The 23,498-nt window shown below is 44.0% G+C and overlaps 1 long non-coding RNA gene across 1 annotated transcript in view; it reads right to left on the reverse strand.

Annotated features, from left to right (window-relative positions):
* Nucleotides 1-23,498, reverse strand: part of LOC115075110 — a 77,715-nt gene that overhangs the window by 15,734 nt on the left and 38,483 nt on the right. The window contains exons 3-4 of the long non-coding RNA XR_003852429.1: nucleotides 10,499-10,543; nucleotides 9,934-10,031 (exon numbers count right to left, since the gene is read on the reverse strand). This is a non-coding gene — a long non-coding RNA (uncharacterized LOC115075110). The remainder of the gene's footprint in view (nucleotides 1-9,933; nucleotides 10,032-10,498; nucleotides 10,544-23,498) is intronic.

The following is a 23,498-nucleotide window of genomic DNA, read 5'->3' on the forward strand; positions in this document are numbered from 1 at the left end:
CAAGCACACATGCTCTCTCTCTCCCCCACATAAGCACACACTCTCTTACTCTCCCCCAGACACATGCATACATGCTTTCTATCACTATCCCACATACAAGCTCACGCTCACTCTCCCGCATACACGCTATCTCTGCCTGTTGGGCAGCAGTAATCGCCTTCTTCAGCCTCCGTGGCCAAGGGAACGACTTCCAGCCACGGGGATGTGCCAGAATTGGATTACTTTCTTCAGGGATGCTCCTCCTCCTCCTCCAAAGTAGCGAGGACCTGCCAAAATTGCCGGCATGGTAAGTGCAGCCTTAGTTAAATATAAAAGCAGTGCAGCCCTGCTGAAATTGTAGATGTGGTAAGCACGGTCCTTAGTAAATGAAAAAGTAGCACGGCCCCACCAGAATCATCAGCGATGCCAGTGGGGCCCTGCTGTTTCCACTTACTAAGGCTGTGTTTACCACACTTTCGACGGGTCAGTGCTGCTTTTCTCTTCCATTTCTTCAGCTGCCGCCAGCTTGGGCTCTGGCTGCCCCTCTTCTGTTTCTTCAGCCACCGCCGGCTTGGACTCCGGCGGCAGCTCGTGGCACCTCTTTCATTCTTCAGCCGCCGCCGTCCAGGATGACCTCTGCCGTGACCTTGCAGGCCTCTCTTCTGGCCCTGCACAGCTGTCTTCCGGCCGTGGCACGATGGCTCTGTTGTGGCCCTGCAGGTTGGTCTTCGGGCCGCAGCACCAGCAGCCCCTCTTCTTCTCTGCCGCCGGGAAGTAAAAAAAAAAAAGGCATAATAAAGTCAGTGTGACCCGGCTGTGGCAGGAGGGTTTCAGGGGCAATTTTACAGTCTCAAAATCTTGCCGCCTGAAGTGGCCGCCTCACCCTACCTCATTATAGAACCGCCCCTGCCTCCTACCCAAAACCTGCAGACAAACGACAAGTCCAATTTCAGGTCTGTGACTCAATTAGCAAGTGTAAGAGCATGCACATAAGTTAGGTAATATATGCCCATATACCGCTTGCAAATTTTTAACTTGTGCACAAACTGCGGAATCCCGGCTTGGAATGCCCGTAAATCAGCGCTTTTATTCTCTTTAACATTTACCCACGAGACTCCAATTACATGTATGCTTCAGGATCTTGCAAAATACTACTTACATGCAGACAGGTGAATTTTCAAAGGATTTTAGCATGTAAATTTAACATACTATCATAGCAATTTTTAAAACCCATTTATTCACACTAAGTGCTCTTAAGCGGGTATTCTTTTGTCTAGTAGTCAATGACAGACATATTGTAGCAATTACCAAAAGCTCACTTACATGCATAAAGTGCATTTACATGTAAAAAACCCAGTTTTAAGTGTTTAAATGCTTTTGAAAATTGCTATATGTATGTATGTATATATGTATTACAGATCTTCCATGATAACACTTATGTAATATATATTCTTTCTATACTTCAATACTTTATCAAGTCCACTATGGGTGAGAAGATTCAAGTCTCCATACTAATAAAAACAAAATCATCCACCATGTCATTGTGAATTGTATACCACTTTGAACCTTTATTCATAGGCAGTTTATAAAAATAATTTAAATACTGAATCGCACGCACAGGCGAGTGGCGTTCGCCCGCTCTCCCACGGACTTTACTGAATCGGCCCGTATGTTTGGATCAAAAAGACTAGGTGCATTGGGATGGAGTTTCCAATGACCGACTACCATTAGGAAATTTAAATATCATTGGGGAGTGGAGGATTGCAGGGGGATATGGAAGCAGAATTAAAAAAAAAAAAAAAAAAAAAAAGAGGGAAGCTGGCCTGGGGAATGAAGCTAAAATCACGAAAATGTTGTGTCATACATTACCATTGATCCTGCCGTCATCCACATCCTATGCATTTCTAAACTTGTCTAATTATATTTTAGGATTTTTAGACCATTCAATTTAGTTAAAAGTTAATTTGCTGGCAGTCTCACAAGCACATGACCAGTGATCAGCAGATATAAATGTACGTGACATTGTAAAATTTGGTTTGGTGCGCCACCAGGATCAAGCAAGCTTGAAAGCGTGCCCTGATATAAAAAAAGGTTGAAAAGCTCTGCCCTAAGGGACAGTGGACAAAGATTACGCCTTACCTGCATGATTCCATTAGAAGAAGAGCGCCCCGTGTGCTTTCTAGCTTCCTCTAAGTGGACATATTTTGAAGCAACTTTTAAACAGCGAGCCTTAAAACGTTTAAGTTGAAAACAAAACAAAAAAAAAGCTTCAGGAAAAGCAGACCTGAAACATGGCAGGCTTTATCCACCTCCTCTAAAGCAGCAGCCCAGAGAAAAGTACTAATAAAGCCTGGAGCCTCAAAACTAAATGACGTGAAACTGTCAGCCAGAAATACCGTATATGCAAAATCATAAAACCCAGAGCCAGTGCTTTTCTGGCATGCTCTACTCATACCAGCTTTGTTTGGCTGTGCTGTTTGTTTTCTTCCTGTGGTTGGTTTTGTTGTTCATTTTCCACTTGCGGCACTTCAGCCAGCTGGTCTCTGTCCATTCTCTGTACATTTTGAGATAAAGCTGGAGAACACTCATTTGACATCTGTCAGTGCGCCTGAGGACTTGGAGATAGGGAGCAGCAGGTAGCCAAAGTTGCTTTCAGTGACTGACTTGCTAATTTATTGCCCATGGCACCAGGAATCAGTTTCCAGCAAAGCACAAAAGCTCTCCACTGTGTTCATAGCCAGAAAAACACCTTGCTCAACCTGTTCTTCCTGATCCTATGCCAGAATTGCCTAGCCTGGTATTTACAGATATAGAAGAGTACTTTAGACCATCCATGGGTAAAAACGTTTAGGCTTATTTTACTATTTGCTGCAGAGCCGCTCGTACTAAACCCTGACACCGCTGCATCGCGCATTCTGCTGCTATGGCACTCTTGCATTTGGTGGTTAATAATTATAAAAGGTTAATATATTTTTAAATGCTTCAATTGAAATGTTCTGAACTGCAGCATTTAAATCCTGCCAGTGGATGGCACAAGAAAGCAACTTCATGTTTACTTCTCTCTGCAGTCTGGCTACAACCCTATTTTCAGGACAAACTGGTAGAAAGGTAAGTTTTATTGTGATTAAATTTGAGCTGAAGCGTCAAGCAAGGTACCAAACGTGAGGCACCTAAAGTGTACTGGTCTAGAGGAGAAAATGGTAAAATATATAAACATTGTCATTTCAAAAGTTTTACAAGAAATTGTTGTTTTAATGCTTGAAATACATCTTTCTTGCAGTACTAAATAAAGGTTATAATTCATAAACTTGCACATTTGCTCTCTCTCTTTACACTGTGTTTCTGCTCTGCTCCGTCTCATACCCTCATTCCTCTGCTTTTCTTCTTATAAGACCTTTTGGCCTTACTACAGAGGTAAATACATTCCTTGTGGAGTACAGAATGTTCTAATCTTGCACCTTTTCCTTTCGGGGTATAGCTCTCTGGTGTTGCCGGTAGAGGAAGCAGAGGCACACACAGCAGGAGCTGAGTGGTGATAAAGTCTGTCCTGGAAGAGGATGGTTGAGTCATGCTCTTCCTCTGTGGGAGTGAGAGAGGGTATGTAAAGACCCAGACAGAGAGAGAGTAGAAGTTCCTCTCTGAAACAGTTATAACCCTTTGCCGGGGGTGTGAGGGGGTAAGTTTGCTGTTTCCCCTAGGGCCATAAAAGTATTTCTTATTAGAGATGTGCATTCATTTGCGATGAAATAGGAAATAGAGATTAAATTTCCTATTTCGTCGTGTTTCGGGGGGGGGGGGTGTGAGGCGACGAAACAATAAGAAAACCCACGAAATTTCATGTGGTTATCTTATCGTTTTTTTTGGGGGGGGGGGGGGGGGGGAAGAAAGGGCACATTAAAAAAAACAACCCAAAAACCCAAACCCATCCCAACCCTTCAAATTTAATTAATTGCAAACCCCCCCCCCCCCCCCCCCCAGACTTACTGAAAGTCCCTGGTCGTCCAGCAGGGTCCCGGGAGCGATTTGCCCCTCTCAGGCCGTCTGCTGCCACTAATCAAAATGGTGCCATTGGCCCTTTCCATCTGACAGGGGCCATCGGTGCCATTGGTCGGCCCCTGTCACATGGTTGGAGCAATGGATGGCGCGTGCCATTTTTTAAGATGGCGCTGGCCATCCATTGCTCCTACCATGTGACATTGCTCCTACCATGTGACAGAGGCCAGCCAATGGCATCGATAGCCCCTGTCACATGGTAAGGGCAAAGGGCCATCGGCGCCATTTTGATTACTGGTCCGAGAGTGGGAGATCGCTCCCGGGATCCCCGCTGGACCACCAGGGAATTTCGGCAAGTTTTGGGGGGGGGGGGGGGAGGTTGCAATTAATTAAATTTGAAGGGTTGGGGTGAGTTTGGGGTTTTATTTTTTGTTTGCAGGAAAATATCACCCTGGGAGATATTTTCAAAACCAGCCCATGGGCTATCTGAATTTCTCGTATACTTTCCCTACAGCGCATGCTTCGACAGCTCCCAAAAGCAAGCCAAACTGACCTTTTCAGAAGTACATCTGGTGACCTACAGCCTGGCAAAATTGAGTCAAAAAATCTCCAACATAACTAAGAAGTAAGCATACCCTAAACCAGGGGTGAGTATACAGAGATACAGTAGGGATGTGAATTCATTTCAAACAAATTTTAAAAACATGATGAATAAGGCAAATCTGTTTCATTCTGGGATGGGGGGGGGGGAGCCAAAATCAATTGGGGAACCTCCAAATGAAATGAAGTTTATTCTTTGAATTTATTTGAAAACAAAATCTATCAGACCTATGTCTAGGTGTTGGCCCTGAGTTCGGGCTCCAACTAGGCTGAGACCCAGACATCATGCCTGGGTCCGGACCGAGGCACAGGCATCGGGACCCAGCCTCCAGCATTGGGCCTGCATCCGAGCCGAGGCCCATGCAACTGGACCCGGCCTCCAGGCTGGGTTGTAGCATTGGGTCTAGGTCCAGGCTCCAATTGAGGCCGAGGCGTCTGGACCCAGCCTCTGGGTCAGGTTGTAGCATCTGGCCTGGGTCCGGGCCAAAGCACCGGCATCAGAACCTGACCGCCAGGCTGAGTCACAAAATCAGGCCTGGGTCTGGGCTCTGGCCTAGGCTTCGGCCCAGGCTTTGGCTGAAGTGTCAGCCTTGCCTAGGCCGAGGTTGCCGTGACATACGGCTTCCTCGGTCTAGGCAAGGCCGAAGCTTCAGCCTGGACCTAGGCCTCACCAGAGAATCCCCACCAGACCGGGTAAGGGTGGGCCAGGGGGGATTTTGGCCAGCAATTTTTCTGAGTGGGAGGCCTCAATTTTGTTTTTCGGCCTTTTTTTATCATTGCTATTATAGTTTGGTTTGTTTTTTTCTCCCAAATGAAATGAATCAAGCAATCCATGAACCAAAATTCATGGGAAAAAAACTCCTGAAAATGAACCGAAAACAAAAATTATTTTTTTTCCCCTGCACATCCTTAAAATGCAGTTACTGGTCCACCCATGCGATCAGTTGCCCCCAACCCCAAGTTCGGTTACATCTCGCAGATAATATCCTGGATTCCTGGTCTGGTGTTAGTGTCTTGCCAATCAATCTGTTTTTGAACAAGTTACCAACTAATGAGACAATCACATTGCCAGTCAGTGTCAGAGACATATATAGTCTCTCAGACACAAATACTCACTTTTCTGTATCTGAGAAAGAGGGTGTGTGTATGTCTCTTTGACCTAGAGAGAGACCCTCACACATTCTTGTTCTCAATGTGTGGGTGTGTCACAGAGAGCGAGTGTGTGTATTTGTGTGTGCGTACATGTGTGTCAGAAAAACACTCACACACACACATATTGTGTCAGAGAAAGACATCCATCCACCCTCACAGAAACCAAGTGTGTGTGTTTATGCAGATCTCTCTGACACACACACCCACTCTCTTTCTCTCTCAGATATGCACATTCCGCTGTTGTGCTGCTGCTAATGTGCTCAAACAGTGAGTACCCCCACTCCAGCACTGCTGGGTTATGTTTGCTTGCTGCCAGCCCTGCCCCAGAATACAGCAGTCCCCTCCCTTTTGCATTCCCACCCATCTCAGCATCCCCACTCTCTAGGAGGCTCAATGGTTCCATAGCCAGTTGCCCAGTACCTCAGACAGAAGCCTTCCCAACATTGCACAGGCAACTTTTCCTAGCTCACTCCTTCGCTCTTTGACTGTAATTTGCTTCCATTTTTCCATGAGCCCACCCACAGCCACCACCACCCAGCGCATTCCCATTGATTGTAAGCTATACAGAGTCTGCTGCTTGTATAGTTCCCCAGGCTCTGTTCTGCCTAACTATTCCAACAGAGAAGTGACTAGAAGTGATCCATACTCTTCCTCCAGAGCTTTAAAAAGAAAAATTAAGGCCTGGCCAATACTGGGGAGAGCCACTAACCCAAAGCAGCACAACTCCAGATGGAATCCCATGTTCCCGCATGCAGACAGTACAGCCAGGGCTGATGCATAGGTGTTACCTTACAGCTTTACACCCTCCCATTCAACCCCTCCTCACACACACACAAACAATTAAAATTAAGAATTTATAATAGATTTTACATGGAAAAAGACATTCACACCTATCACAGCATGTATATTATATTTACATGTGCTGCTGTGGATGCCAACCAGAAAATCCTGCAAAAAAACTCATAAAGGACACTTTGGGCTGGATTTTAAGAATTACGCACAGGCATAGATTTGTGCGCGCAACCTGGCACGCCCAAATCTATGCCCGATTTTATAACATGCGCGTGCAGCCGCACGCATGTTATAAAATCCGTGGTCGCCGCTCGTAAGGGGGTGCACATTTGTGCACCTTGTGTGCGCTGAGCCCTAGGGGAGCCCCAATGGCTTTCCCCATTCCCTCCAAGGCCGCTCCGAAATCGGAGCGGCCTTGGAGGGAACTTTCCTTCCGCCCCTCCCCACCTTCCCCTATGTAACCCGCCCCCCATCCCTACCTAAATACCCCCATCTTTATTTTTTTTATTTACGCCTGCCTCTGGGCAGGCGTAGGTTGCACGCGCCAGCCGAGTGCCAGTGTGTGATCCCCTGGCACAGTTGCTGTGCCGGAGGCCTCGGTCCTACCCCCGGACCGTCCCACCCCGCCCCTTTTTTCAAGACCCGGGACATGCGCGCATCGCCAGGCCTATGCAAAATAGGTTTGGCGTGCGCAGGAGCGGGTTTTAAAGTTTTACGTGCGTATACCTTTTAAAAAACACCCCTTATAACCCATATCGCATTAGGCGAATTATGATGCGTGTTGGGTGTGGGCTTGACCCTCAGAAAACCATGAGTAAACTGAATTACAATTACAATATGGTAAACCTCCATACCAAACAGCACTAAATGCCAGCACTCAGTGAGTACCCTACCTATGAAAAGCAACACTGAGATTTATGCAATGTTCTCTCAACCTAGCTTGATTTACTCTACCTGGGTAACATCAAGTTAGATTGAGAGAACATTGCACAAATCTCATCTTTGAGTGAGTTACCTCACTCCAAAGTTCATCAAATCTTCACAAGAGTGCACTGTTCTGTTCGAACATCGCACTCTGCATGTCAAAGTGGCCCCTAACCCTTACACTAATACCTAAACCTCACGTCGAGTAGCTAGGTGGCCTCCTATAGAGGTATAAATACCTACCTAGTATGAGGGCCTTATAGCTAGGTGCTCTCTTTCTCTCTCTCTCTCTCTCTCTCTCCCCTCCCCCCTCAGTGGTGTAGGTAGGAATTGCAACAATTGTGGTACTTACCGTAAAGTGCAAAAAATTTATCGCAATCTGACGTAATACTTATGCGAAGCACTAAGATGGCACACTTTGTGATAGGCCTATTACCATAAAACATGCCCCTTTTCCTATCGCATGCGATATTTAGTGCATTTTGATAAGTTTATCTGGCTAACTTAGGCCTGGATTTATCTGGCTAACTTAGTAGGGATATTCAGCGGCTCAGTCATGCCACTGAATATACACAGATAGCTTTAAAGGTCTAACTTATCCAGCTAATTTTCAGACAGATAAGTGTGACTATTGTCACTCATCCAGCTAACAGGGTCATTCATCAAAACGCGATGGGCCGTTATCACGTGCGTTAGGGCTACCACATTGCAACGTTAAGATTTAAATGAGGGAAAGGGGAGGGGATAGGGCGGGGTTAATACAATTTTGATGTCGGTACTGCTGCGAGCAATAATGTTTTACAGCTTTTCTATTGGCACTATGAGGGTGTTAGCGGGCAGCGTGGCTCAATGTGGCCGCCTGCTCAGTATCACCCCACCCCTTTTTATTCACAACTCATCATTCTGCTATAATTAACTCATATTTTTTTTTTTACATTTCCCAAACACCAATAAAATATTTTACAACAGCAGACACATCAAATAACACCCATTAAGAATAAAAAAAATATTCTCAGTACCCAGTAGCTTTTGATTCCAGTCACCATGAGATTGTTATGGATTAATTAGAGAATTCATTATAGCAGAATGATGAATCCCGGAGTAAGTTAGCTAGCTAGCTAGCTGTTACGCCCTCATCCCACACACCATTTAGCCTACTAACTAAAAACTACTGGATAAGTAGTTATCTGGCTAAAAGGCATTTGCTGAATGGGGCCAGATATTCAGACATTGTCACTTAGCTGGAAGATTTTTTTTTTTTTTCACTGGGGAAAGGGACCAAGTGGGTTTTTATATTTCCTTTTTTTTTTTTTTATTCCATCTTTTTTTTTGTTTCATTTATTTGAAACAAAACAAAAAAAAATGTCTGTGCACACCGATACTGCAGAAAGGCATGGTTTGAACTGTGCAATGCCAGCAGGTCTCATGGAATCAGCTACCATCAGAGGTGACAGAATTCAATCACCCACTTGGGACAAATACAGAGGGCAGTGGAAAAGGCAGGGAAGGGGAGAAGACTGAAGATCCAGTACAGTCTGCAGTGGGAAATGGATAGATTTAGAGTGCACGGACCATGAGGTTCCTGTCTTCCAACTATTATGTTACTGTGTTACATGGGATGGAGAAAAGGGAGAAAAGAGGCTGCAGGGGAAGGAAGTGCTGGTCATGGAGGAAGGATGGAAGGCAAGGAATATACAGGAGTTTAAAGAGAAGAGAGGGGAGGAAAGAGAGGACTCAGGAAAGGTGGGATAAGAAGAGAAAGATGCACTTTTTGGAAGGGGAGAGGCAACTTGTATTAGAGAAAAGGGGAAAGCAAGATTGGATGGGAGAGAAGCATGGGGGAGGAGGAGAGAGATGTGGTAGATTGGAGATGAAGACAGTGACTGGGATTACAGTATTACCCCATTATATGATGTGCTTTGTCCTTGAAAAATACAAATTTTACCTCCATTTATAAGCCCTGCCATAAAAGAATTTGCACCCTGCAGGAAACTGCTTTGCTGTAAAACAGCTATGGCTCATGGTTCTTGAGTCTGACCATGTATCGTATGAACAAAACAGACCAAGTGAAAAAGCTTAAAGACAAAACAGACCTTGTAGTTTTCATTGTCAGCGTAATACTATTGAAAGAGTGAAAAGTAGAACAAATTTGGTACTTAGGGTCAGTTTTTCACCCAACTTCCTTTCCAAGATTACTGCTCATCCAGATTGTTCTTCTTTGCCGTGGCTGAAAGAGAATTCTCCTCTAAGCACACAGGAGTAAAGGTCGTCAAATAGAACTGTATATGATACCTTTATATTAGATTAACTTAATACATTTGTGACTAGCTATCAAGAGCTATGATTCCTACATTGGGTCGGTGCTGAATGTGCAAGTGGAGTAACATAGCAACCAGACTGAAGCCTTCAGAGCCACTCAATAGAGTACAGGATGACCCTGCCTTGGCCCGGCCTCTCTCCTTTCTCCTCCTTTTTCATGTCTGAAAGCCTTACCTCCCTGGTGCACCTGTTCTCCCCCAGCTCTGAAGGAAAAGGAGCCTTGAATACTGGTTTCCTGCATTGCAGCACACAGTGCTGTCATTAAGGTTTGCCTGTAAATGAAAGATTTACATAAGCCTTGCATTTTTGGAAAGAAAATCATTGCCTGGAAAATGTTGAAGATGAGATAAAAAGCTTTTCAAGAGTATTTTGTACATTTGCACCTTTCATAAATTAGCAAAAGGTGATTTTTTTTTTTTAACTTTTGTTAAAAATATAGCAACATACGAGAGCACTATATAGGTGTGAGAAATAGGACTGCAGTAGCTGTTTTGCATATAGTTTTTGCTTTTTGACTCATTATCTCCCACATATACATAAAATAAATTTATGCAAAATTCTGTTTGTTGGTATTCACAGAACTATTAGTTGCCACTTTTACTGATTATTCCTGCTGCCACAAGAAAAGAATGACAAATTCATAGCATCTAAATAGTTCATCCAATATAATGAGTCCAAAGATTCATGCACAATGTACCTGATGTATGTACATGCATCATCATTTTTACCTATTACCCACCTTACCATAGATTACACCCAGAGTGGTTTACAGCACTACAATACTCTAAAAAAAAAAAAAAAAAAAAAAAAGAAGTTTAAAATAAAATAAATTTACAACTTAAAACAAGGACAAACCCAATTTAAAATACATTCTTCAAATTACATCAACAAATTAAGAAAGAGGGGTAGGCAGGGGATTGGGATTTTATTGTGTTGGTTTATTATTTGTCAAAATAAATAATAACTTAAAAGAATGCCTGTAGCTTTACAGAGCATAAACTTTTTTAAACAACCAAGCTTTTAAATGTTGTTTAAACAAGGAAAATTTGAAATTAAATGTGATTCCTTAGGTAGGGCATTCCAAAGTGCTAGACCACTGAAGAAAAAGCCTGCTTCCTAGTATGTCAGATGTGCCATCTTAACAGGGGGAACAAAAAGTAATCCTATAGACTCAGAACATAAATCACACATAGGCTTGTACTTGGCAATTTGAGAGCTCGAATAATCGGGAATCAGGTGATAAAATGTTTGAAAAACTAAGAGCAGCATGTTACATTTGGCGGCCGCAAGGTAGATCAAGCATAAGAGCTCTCATACTTGCCCTTGAGGGTTGTTACAGCCATGGCCAGATCCTGAGAAACCCTGGACCCACCTGTCCACTGACTTTGTCACAGAACCCCTCCCCCTCTTCCCAACAAATGGCTATACCATAATATGTGTCGTGGTAGATCGCTTCCCCAACATGGCTCACTTCACACTGCTTCCTGGTCTGCCATTTGCTCCAGAATGGCCCTACTCTTTGTGCAACAAATCTTTTGCCTCCATGGACTCCTATCTCATATCCTCTTGGACTGGGGTTTTTGAGACGTCACTGCAAGAAATTTGGGTTCACTTTGGTCTTCACATAAGCATACCACCTGCAAGGGAATGGGCAGATGGAGAAGATCAACCAGATCCTCAAGAATTTTCTAATATCATATGTCAAAGAGTGACAGGATGACTGGGCTATTGCCTCCCATGTGCAGAGTTCTGCCATAACAACCACATAGCATAGGCAATTCTCAGGGTCAACATCCTTTCAGATTATCTATGGCAAGCACCCCCACATACCTCTCCCAGTTCTGCTCTTAGTACCCTGCCCTGTAGCCAATGTGTTAAGTCAAGATTTCAGAGACTTTTGGCAAAGGACCAACCAACTGCTCACTAAGGAAACTAGCCGATTAAAAAAACAGGCTAATAAATGGTGACTCTCTTGTCTGCTGCCTGCCACCGTAATTTAAACCTGGAGATCTAGTGCAGCTGAGCACACAACACTTGCAATTCAAAACTCCCTCAACCAAGTTTGCACCCAGGTTTTTTGTATCGTGTCCCATCCTACGGAAAGTAGGGGCCATGGCCTACCAGTTGAAGTTACCAGCAAGGTTGAAAATACATAGTGTTTTTCATGTTTAATTTCTAAAGCCATTGATACTTTCCTGGCTATCACAATGACCTCCTAGTCCCACAGAAGTGCTATCTGAGACAGACACAGAATTTGAGATACAGGAGATATTAGACTCTTGCAGACATTGCAACTAAATAGAATACCTCATCTCTTGGAAAACTTTCAGGTCAGAGAACTCTTGGGAAACTGCTGTGAACCTCTAAGCCCCTCATCTGGTAAAGGACTTACACAAACATTTCCCCCAGAAGCCTAAACATTGAAGTCTAGGGAGGGGGGCTTAGGAGGGGAGGGGGTACTGTTACATTTGGCTGGCTGTAAAGTAGACCCGTGGCCAACCGCACTCACCCCAGATGCCGCAAACCTCACCCCCAATGCTGAAGTCGCCACCAGCTTCTCATTACAACAGGCACACCACCAGCACTTCCTCTGCCACCACACTGCGCAGTTCCTTAGGTGCGCTTGTACGCAGTGCACAGATTTTTATAGGCTCCACTGTGGGAAAGCCCAGCTTTCTGGTGATGTCATGCAGCTGGGTATTTAAACTCCAGCAACTCGCCTCAGCAATAGGTCCTTCTGTCTATCAATGTGTGTTGCTTCTCCTTCTTCTTTTGCCTCATTTTCTTGCCTTGCTCCTAGCCCCATTGTCTTGCCTTGTTGTCTTGCCACTGTTGCTCTGTTCCCATTGCCTTGTCCATCTGCCTTGCCTAGTCCATCAGCTTTGCCGTAGTCCTCCATGTCCTATCTTCCTTGCCCTGGCTGTCTTGGCCTGCTTCCCGGTTTTGAAATCTGCCTTGGACTTGGACTAATCTTGCCTGCCATTGACTATTGCCTCGAACACTGACCACTCTCTTGTCTGCTGCCTGCCACTGATCCTTGTTCTTTACCTGGACTACGTGCTGCTCGCTGCTTGCCCTAACCCTTGGCGACTCTGTTTGCTGCCTGCTCTGATCTCAGCTTGGCCCCGGACTCTTTTTCTTGTTCCTGTAGGTCCATTGCCTAAGTCTTGCTGGGGCTTCACCTATTACAGGAGAAACCCCAGCTCTGTCCCAACCCAAGATGCATCCACCAGTTGTCGACATGGGCCTAGTGGTTTTGCCTACTAGGCTATGCTAACCATGCCAGGCACAAGAGTCCCCTTCCCTTTCACAGAACTTTAAATCTGATTCTGAATCGAACTGGTAGCCGTTGTAACTTCTTCAAAATTGGAGAAATTTGATTAACTTTCTTAGTGCCAGAGATCATCCTGGCAGCCATATTCTGAACCAACTGAAGTCTGAAACAAATAGCCAAAGGTAACTCTAGAAGAACATTATTACAATAGTCTATCCTAAAAGTAATCAGCGCTTGAAATCTACAGCTGGTCTTATTAAAAGAAAAAGAAATTCTCCACAGAGCTTTCAAAGTCAAATATAGGAGTTTACAATTCTTGGAACCTGCAGTGACCTAGAAAGTTCATCCTCAAAAATACCATCCAAACTTCTCTCAGACTGAGTGCAGGACAGTGAAACACCATTCAGTCTTAAAAACAAATCAAAACTTTTCCTTATCCTAAAAAGTCTTTGATTGATTTACTAACAATCTATTTTGAGACATCCAAGTATGAATCATTTTAAGCCAATCATTGATACAATCCTCCATATCTGAATCAATAGGAATAAAGAGCTGTATTCCATCAGCATAAATAAAAAAATGTTAGACCATAATTATTGAACAAATCAGTCAACCTTGAAGAACTGCATGATCAATTTCTTGAGAGACTGAACACACATCACCTAAAATAACCTTTTGAGAACATTGTGATAAGAGAGAGAGAGAGAACCTATCTATAAGGTCCTCATAGTAGGCAAGTATTTATATCTCTCTAGAAGGGGCATCTAATAGCTCGAGGTGAGGTGGTGGTTTAGGGGCCAGTTTTCCATGCAGAGTGAGATGTACGAACAGCACAGTACACCTCAGTGAAGATTGGACATCATTTGGAGTGAGGAAAGTCTCACAAAAATGCCCCCTAGAAGGACTAGAGGGCATTCCATGAAGTTAGCAAGTAGCACATTTAAGACTAATCGGAGAAAATTCTTTTTCACTCAATGCACAATTAAGCTCTGGAATTTGTTGCCAGAGGATGTAGTTAGTGTAGTTAGTGTAGCTGGGTTCAAAAAAGATTTGGATAAGTTCTTGGAGGAGAAGTCCATTAAATGCTATTAATCAAGTTTACTTAAGGAATAACCCCTGCTATTAATTGCATCAGTAGCATGGGATCTTCTTGGTGTTTGGATAACTGCCAGGTTCTTGTGGCCTATTTGGCCTCTGTTGGAAACAGGATGCTGGGCTTGATGGACCCTTGGTCTGACCCAGCATGGCAATTTCTTATGTTCTTATGAAATTTTGTACTATGTTATCTCGGGCTAGCTTGATGGTCCCCTATTATGGAGTCCATCAAGCTAGGGTGAGAGAACATAGTAGAAATGTCATCTTTGTGAGACTTTCCTCACTGCAAATGATGTCAAATCTTCACAGAGGTGTACAATGCTGTTCATATGCTTCACTCTGCATGGAAAACTGGCCCCTAAACCACCATCACTATTTCACCTCAAGCTATTAGATGCCCCTTCTATAGGTATATAAATAGTTGCACACTGTGAGGGCCTCCCCAGGGGCTTTCTCTTTCTCTCCACTCCACTCTCCCCTCCCAAGCCCAGAAATGGCCGAAATACAAATCCAAAAATGTATCACAAATTGCGTTATGGTGTTTTGGGCATATTGCATAGCTTAATGCCAGGAAAAAAGGTGTAGTTATTTCCAGCATTAAAACTGTGCGATAGCATGCGTTATGCTATTGCACGATGCGGTATTGCCCCTCATTATCATAAATCAAGTCCAAACTCATCCCTAATCCTGCCCCTTCCCAAAATTTGCATTTGTGCCGTGTGACAGTGTTACTATCACATGTGTTAACGCGTAATTGCATGCATTAACACCATAATGCATTTTGATGAATGACCCTGTAAATGAGGGCAAAGATCCAATTTTGAAGTAGAATGGTTCAAAGAAAACAAAATATCTTTCATGGAATCTTTTGTATTTTGCTGAAATTCCATTAGCAACACTACTGGTCCAAAAGATCCAGACTTAAACTTAGGGTAGCACCTGATTCAATATAAATACACAATTCAGTATTCAATGGACTGGTGTGTCACTCATAGGCTGCTACATGCCAATAAACAAATTTGCATATTAAATTGCAGTTCAAATACACATTTGATCAAATCAGTCTGGCACCAGCATAAATTACATATTTCACATGACATTTCAGTGTCATTATTAATAGGTGCACCTGGGACAATATCACACTCTACTTACATGCCGCAATATGTCACTCACAAAAGTTGCCCATATGGTTGAAAATAGAGCACACAAGAAGTCGTACACATATTATTCACCATTAACATCTAAGCGTGTGCATAGTCAGTAGTGGCCATCTCCGGTCCTCAAGAGCCACAAACAGGCCAGGTTTTCAGGATATGCACAATCAATATGCACGAGATAGATTTGCATATGATGGATTCAGTGCATGCCAATCCATTTGAGAAATGGCAGCTTCCAGGGCTGGTGAAGGGGTGTGGGTTGGACAGACATCTCTGGAGACCCCTAGGATCTGGCACTCAGGGTTTTCTTTTCTTGTTTTTGTTATTGAAAAATAGTGCACGCTATTTTCCAAAAGAAAAAAGATCCATGAAACTAAAAAAAACCAAAAAAGCGTGCTCAGGGAATGACATGAGAAACTAAACGACAATTTTTGCTGTGCACATCCCTAATAATTACTGTCTGGATCACTGAAGCAAGATCTGTCATATTCCGATATGGATGAATCGAACGAAAAGACCTCAAAGAGAAAAAGGTGCTCTTAGAAACAATAGCAATGTGCTTATCTGATTGTAGTGTGTTGTGCTAGACTTAAGCAAATACGGGTGGTTTTTCAAAACCCTGCATGCATAAAAATGGGTAGATACACGCGTGGCTGGGCTGAGCGCGTGCAGAGCGCATTTTTTAAATGGTCTGGCCACGCTCTTATCTACCGATCGCGCAGAAGTGCCGGGGGTCATAAAAGGGGCAGGCTGGGGGCAGAGGGGGCCACCTGGGACAGCTCCTTAATTGGAGCAGACTGGGAGGGAACTAAGAAGCCCTATCGCGTCACCGTGCGCTATTGATAAAATCCCCCCTGTGCGCAGAGGAGGCCACCTGCCCGTGCATGCGCGCCTTTTTAAATCGATCCCATAATCGCTAGATGGCAATACTACATTGTCCAAAACAAAGAAAGTTTGAACCTTTGGATCAGGCTTTTCCACCAAGAGAGCTTATGTTAGGGTTAAATGTAATTTATTCATAGACACCCATTTCTGAATTTCATCTAAACTCTAATTAATAAGCTAGGTATTGTCATTCTGGGCTGAAGGAATTACCGGTTGAATGTCATCCATGTCACGCAGCACTGTCTGACTTATCAAGAAGGATTCTCACCCAATATAAATGTTGCTAACAATAATTTATGGGTTTGACGGTTGCTTGGTTTTGATTGATTGTAAATATTACTACCCTTATCATAAGGCTTGGAGGTAATTGCACAGACTGGCAGTTACTACCCTTGAAAAAAACATGGGGGAATTCTGCATGGAGTAGCAGATACTACCATAAGAAAAACAATATTTAACAATTAGATCTGCTAGGGGTATCAGGTAAAGGTTAAACAGAGAGATGATTAGACTGAATCTTGAGGTATTTCAGAATTTAAAATCTGCAGAGACAAGCAAAATTTCTTTCCAGATATACTGACTTTTTTAGGTGTCTAAGAATGATCTAAACCACTGGAGAACTCTATCCCTAATTCCAAACAAAGTTACGGTAGAGATGAGGTTTCCTTATATGTCTGCTTGTCAAGTCATGCAGGGATAGTCTTAGCCCCGATGGTGTCCTCTGCAGGCAGCGGAAATGACGCTCTGTGCTCCTGGATGGGGATGCTGCTGGTCCCAATGGCACTGTGTGCTGGCACATCAGCGCTGGAAACTTAATTCCGTCTCCGACCCAGGAGTTAGGTTTCCAGCACTAAGAAAGACAGTGTTTGGCCAGCGCACCTCCTGGCATTGGGGAGTACAGCCTAATGCCCTCATTTGCATGGGATTTCCATGCCAGGCCACTAAGCAGTGCTCCCAGTTTTACCAGCATATTTTCTACAGGTAAAACTCCTTATTGCATCATTGGTAAGGTCTGCCCGCAGAAAAAAAAGCGCACAGCTGTAGTTAAGACGCCCCTTTCTGCATCGGCCTGAGTGTTGGGAGCAACAATAGTAGAGGAGATGTGGCAGCCACATGCACCAGCCAGGGTAACTAACTGAGCCAACTGCCTGCACCACAATGAAGTCTTCCTTTTCCAGCCCTTGTAAATAGAGGGAGCCGGTCCATTGTGATAAGTATGTGAGTCTCCTCCCCCTTACTGCCTTTGTTTTAAAATACGGAAATGAGCCAGTTGTGGCTTTCAGTGTTCTTCTTTTGTCCATTCCAGTCCTCTCCATGTCTGCGCTGAGGATGCTGGTGTGCCACGCAGCATTTTTGTTCATGTAGGTGTGCCGTGGGCGTGAAAAGGTTGGGAAATATTAGTCTACACCAGTTCCATTGGGACAAGCAGCACCCTGTGTAGCCACACTGGTTGCACAGCCCTAAAGCCAACCCTGAGCCCATTTATTTATTTATTTGTGATGTTCTGAATCTTCAAAAGGCACAGATGGTACTCTTTGCCCTGTAATATTAGTTTTGGGAAATGTGTGTGAGTGCTGGAGTTTTCCCCATGGACTCCTACAGAGCTGGTGAAGGAGTATTTCAGAGGTGATATGGAAACAGATGTGAGGGCAGGCGCTTTTGACTTTTTGCCCTTGAATTGCTCTGGCATTGGAGCCAGCTCCTACGCCATGCCATTTCCCTACCTTTTTCTATAGGTTCCGATGTCATGTGAGTGAATTTGCATGTCCAAGAAGGGATAAACAGGGTCATGCATACAGTATTGATGATGCTGATAATGCATTCCATGGCTCACAACCAGGTGGGCTTCTAAAGCTTTATTATTGCCCAATTTGCTGTTATTCAGCCTTCCAAGCAGCTCTGCTCAAGCTATTGTTGAGAGCCTATGAATAGCATTTTTTTGGGGGGGGGCGGGGGTGGGGTTATTCACCAATCTTCCTGAATAGTTATTTGACAACAGCCTCCTTTCTTGCCTTTGCTGAATCAAGCCCCAGGTAATCATGCGACAGATTAAATGTCACTGTGAAAATGGGCTATTAAGTGATGAATAATCGTATGTGCCATTTAGATCCGATCCAACAGAAGACACTCAAAAAACTATAAGGATAATCTAGAGAAAGCACTTATATCGGCATGGATTAGGATCCTGGAATTTAAGAAACTGAGAATTATATTTTAATAAGGATGGGCATTCACACTAGAATAATGATGCTTCCTCCCTGCTCGACAGCATTGGGCCAGAGAATGAATTTAAGTGTGTATATATAAATTTTCATCTATTAAACAATTTCACGCATCTCAGAGTGGCCCTTTCTTTGTTTTTGAGCTCTGAATGATCTGCTTTCTATTAGTAATAAAGCCAGGGGCAGGGCTGGTGCTTCCATTAGGGAAATTAGGCGGTTGCCTTGAGTGCCAAAATTTTGGGGAAGGCAAAATCCCAGTGCCAATATCACCAAAGAAGGGAGTGAGTGTTGGAGAAAGTGCTGTGCTGGAGGTAAGTTGGTGGATGGGAGTAAATGACCAAATGTTTGCCTAGGGCACCAAACACTCTTGCACTGGCCCTGGCCAAGGGAGCAAAGACTACTGTTACTGTCACAGACAGAGGCTCTCTCGAAGATAACTGCCTGCCTACAGGTCAAGAGTGAATCAATCTAGACTTTTAATTTCTTTCTATAAATGGAGTAAGTAAAAATAAAATAAATTCCTGCCCGACTGTTGCTGGGGCCACGAGAGCCTGGGGAGCTCCTGGCAGCCAGAGAGAGCCCAGAAATGCCATGATGAGTGTTTTTTTAAAAATAGATAAATGCAGCTCAGAACAGCTGGTGCCACACTGCAGCAGCAGCAGCACTGGGAATGCTGCCGCTACCAGCTTAAGCCAGCAGACAGTGTCAGGACTGTAATCAAAGCCCCGGCATGATTACAGTGCAGGCCAAGGGGGTCCTCAAATATTTGGGGCAGTGCTGTCAGCGAGAGGCTGCCTACACAGTGCCTGTAGGAAAATTAAACTTTAAAAGTTCATAAAAACTTGTCAGAAACTGGGGTTTGGTGGAGGTGGTCACCAGGTGAGATCATATAAATATGGATTTAACTCTTGATTTGGGGAAAAATGTTTATTATGTAAGTTAAAAATATAATTAGCTGTAAAAATGTTAAAATAGCTAATATGGTTATGAAAAGACAGAGGACTACTGATACATTTATTTAGAACCTAATTTGAAAGTTTGGTGTGATTTTGAACTGTGCAAGTGGGGTTCTTATTGGTTTCATTTTTTTAGAGTCAGAGAAAAAAAGAAGAAAACTCTTTGCCATCCCATAGACAATGCCATGGTAATGTCATAATAATGCTAGCTCACACCAGGGTCTATGCAAGGCAGCTAGATGAACCGGTCTGTGTAATAACACCAAGTTGAGGCAAAGCACAAAAAGATTTGAGAAGTAATTTGCCTTAAAAGAATATTCTGAACATACTAAAAATTCTTTTGAAAGCTGTGTTCCTTAGTCAAGGTGTTTTTAAAAAAGGTTTCTTGGTGGATAAGAAGGCTTGTTAAAGTAAATGAGAACTATTTTTTGAGATACTTCAGAGGAGTAAGGATCTCTTCTGAGGATTTTCTTTTTTTCAGAAAGTATGTGCAGACTGCCGAGAGAGCTGGCTGGAGCCTGAGGCAGGGAGAGCTAAATGCCAGAGACTGAGGTAGGGCTGTGTGTTGAAAATCTGAGACGGAGGCTGCAGGGAGAGCTGCTGTGCTGGAAATCTGAAGCAGGGTTGTGTTAGAAATTGCAGAGAATGCAATGGAGCCTGAGGCAGGGAAAGCTGCATGTTAGAAGCTGCAGGCAAGCCCAGCTGTTTGTGACAGGGTGTGAAAGTGTGCTTATTGTACTTCTATTCCTTTCCGAGATAAGAAATTAGTTGGGGATAACTTCCTATAGCTGGTCCGCAGTATTTTCGCCAGCTTTGATAGATAAGTGGATGTGAGAAAAGTGGATGACTGATGGTCTGATTCTGAGCTGATTTAATTGAAGTGCATACTACCTCAGAAAGAAAAACTTTCATTAAATCCTACAGACTTTAGATTATGTACACTCCACCTGTAGAAAAAGGTGCTACAGTGTTAACACAGAGGTACCTTTATTTACAGGTCCTGTGATTAGTTTCCTTAGAGGAAAAAAATATTTGACATAACTTGGAATATAGAAGTCCTGCAACTTGTTCCTGTCTTTATTTATTATTTTTATATACCGACATTTGATCTCAATTGAGATATCACACCAGTTTACATTTCTCTATCCCCAGAGGGCTTACAATCTAAGTTGTTGTACCTGAGGCAATGGAAGGTAAAGTGACTTGCCCAAGGTCACAAGGAGCGACAGCTGGTCTCCTGGTTCATAGTCCACTGCTCTAACCACTAGGCTATTCCTCCTCCCTTTATTGGCAAATAAGTGTGGAATGTGTGAGAGAGAGAGTGATTAAATGTTTTCTTTACTTTGTGAGTTCTCTCAAAGCCAGCATCCTTAGACAGGGTTGAAATAATTATTTTTTGATTTCTATTAGCAAGAATTCCAGTGTCATTTATATACACATACACTAGCAACATTATAGGCTGTGGAAGATTGATGGTATGAGGTCTTTATTATTGATTTGGTTTGAGATAGCGTAATAGGTGAACCACTGTATCCTGAGACTTCATGGTCAAGAGTGGTAGTTCAGGTCCAGTTTGTGCCATCAAGCAGCATGAGCTGTTCCTCAATCACAAGCCACCAAAGCTTCACATCATTCCTGGGTCAGCGCTCTAAAAGGTTATTACCCAGCAAAGATAAGTGCGCACCAATGAACTATGACACAATTTTGCTAAAATGGACACACAAGAGGTTAAAACAGGTTAAAGATAATACCTGGAGAGTTCCAGAATTTCCTAAAGGGCTTGTAATAACAAATTAACATAAAGAATCAGATTTCTTGAATTAAAGTAGAAATTCAACATTTGTTCTCACTAAGAATTAATCTTTGTAGAGGAACCGGATTCTATTCCAAACTATGTTAAGAATTAGAGTGAGAGTAACATATTTTTGTGCACCAGAAGTAAGTTATTTCTCATTGAAATTATTGGCATTATTGAAAGGTTAGTTTGTTCAATAATTACACTTGTTTCTGGAAGTGAAGAACCTAGAAAATTATCCATTTGGCAGCAAAATAAAACCCTTTAATTTAATTATAAAAGTGCCTCTGAAATCATTTAACTATTTTGATTTATTTTCTGGTGAATACACTCTGGGTGTGCAAACTATCTCCATAACCATCTTTAAAAGTGTAAACCCCAATTGCCTGATCAGGACTCTCATCCCATTCGCCCCCCCCCCCCCCCCCCACGGCTCTAAACCCATACCCACCTGACAGTGCCCGAGGATGTTTACATTTCAAAGATTTTTTTTTTTTGTCAAAATACTTTTTATTAACAGGGAGGCAGCCGTCAGAGGCACCCAACACTAAACTGTGAACAATGTAAACAGTAGAAAACCAATACAATGTCAGTGAACAGTCAGAACATCAAGCCCCGTACTTCTGTTCAAAGATTTTTATATTGAGGAACTTCCCAGAGACTTTTAAACAAGAACTGAAAAACTAGAACTAACTCAACTGTTCCTGGATCTTCATAGAGTTCCTTTGTGTATACAGACATGAAATCAGTAACCCCTGTTTGCCATCTGAAGTGAAATCAGAATTACCTAAACCATATTTAGCCTCTGTGAAGAATCCTCTCTCAGCTATTATGATCACAATGGCAGATCAATGATCACTTGGGCCCTGGTGCAAGTTTTCATTTTGGGCTTTGGACCCCCCCCCCCCCCCCCCCCCCCCATTGTGCTGATGCCTCACTCTCTCCCTCATACTTGGTGCGCTCCCCTCCTGCCCAGGGCTTCCACCCCACATTCCCCACCACCTCCCCAGTACACACACTCTACATTCCCCATCTGTTCAGGGCTCTCCACCACACCTTCCTGCCAGTGCTGTCATTCCTCTCCCCCTGCCCAGGACTCTCATCCCATTACCCCCCCCCCCCCCCCCCCACCCACACACACCCACACACACACTCAAGGCTCTAAACCCATACCCTTGAGGAGTGCTTTCACCTCTCTTTCCCACCTAATGCTTTCACCCCACACCCACCACCCAGTATTCTCACTCCACACACAAATATCCCTACCCACGACAATTTTTCCACACATACTCCTGTGCCCAGTGCTTTTACCCCACATATCCCCCCATGCCAATGGCCCTTACCCCTGCACAACTCTCACCCCACACTCCACCGCTGCCATGGGCTCTCAGTCCACATGGGCCATCCCTTGCCCAGCGCACTCTCCCTAATTCCCCATCTACTTAGGGCGTTCATCCCGCACCTCCCTGTCCAGAGCTCTCACCCCCACATTTCCCCCCTGCTCAAGGTTTTCACTCCAAATACCCTGTACAGTTTTCTCACCCCCACACTCTCCCTCTGCCAAAGGCTCTCACCCCACACTCTCCCCCCTTCCTCCTCTGCCTAGGACTCTCAACTCTCTCTCCCCCTGCCCATGAATCTCACCGCCAGCCACCTCCACTGCCCAATGCTCTCATCCCACACACATATACCCCTTGCCCAGAGCAATTACCCCCACCCCACCCTGCCCATTGCTCTCACCCTATGTTCCCTTCTGCCCCGGTCATGGCTCCCTGCCTAATATTCTCATCCCTGTACTCTCATTCTACACCCTACCCACCCCTTCTCAGGGCTCACACCCCATGTCCCCTGCTCTTAATTCTCTCTCTCCCTGACCAGTGCTCTCATCCTTCACTCCTCCCCCACTCACTGCTCTCACCCCATTCTTATCCCTGCCCAGTATTCTTATCTCATACTCCTCAAACCCCTACCTTGCACCCAATGCTGTCACCCCACACTCCCTCCCCCTGGTCTGGGTTTTCACACAAAAGCTCCTGCCCAATATTTTCACTACTTACCCCTCCCCAGGGCATTTCTGTCTTCCCTCCCATGTGTTCTCACTGTTCTTCATCCCAGTGTTTTAACCCTTCCCCTAGTTTACTCCCTCCTCTCTTGTGCTCACACCTCCTGGCTGCACACAGGGCATTCCTTTTTCTCTATGCTCTCACCACATCTCCTCAACACACTTTCCCCAAAAACAGTACATCCCCCTTCCTCTCCCCTCCTGCAGACCAATACAGAAAATGGAAGAAGTCCTGCCTAGGAGGAGGCTCCTTCTCCTGCCTCCCGCAACTGATTGGCTCATTCTGTTCACAA

This window comes from Rhinatrema bivittatum, chromosome 1 (assembly GCF_901001135.1).
Source record: "Rhinatrema bivittatum chromosome 1, aRhiBiv1.1, whole genome shotgun sequence".
In the NCBI taxonomy this organism is placed as follows: Eukaryota; Metazoa; Chordata; class Amphibia; order Gymnophiona; family Rhinatrematidae; genus Rhinatrema; species Rhinatrema bivittatum.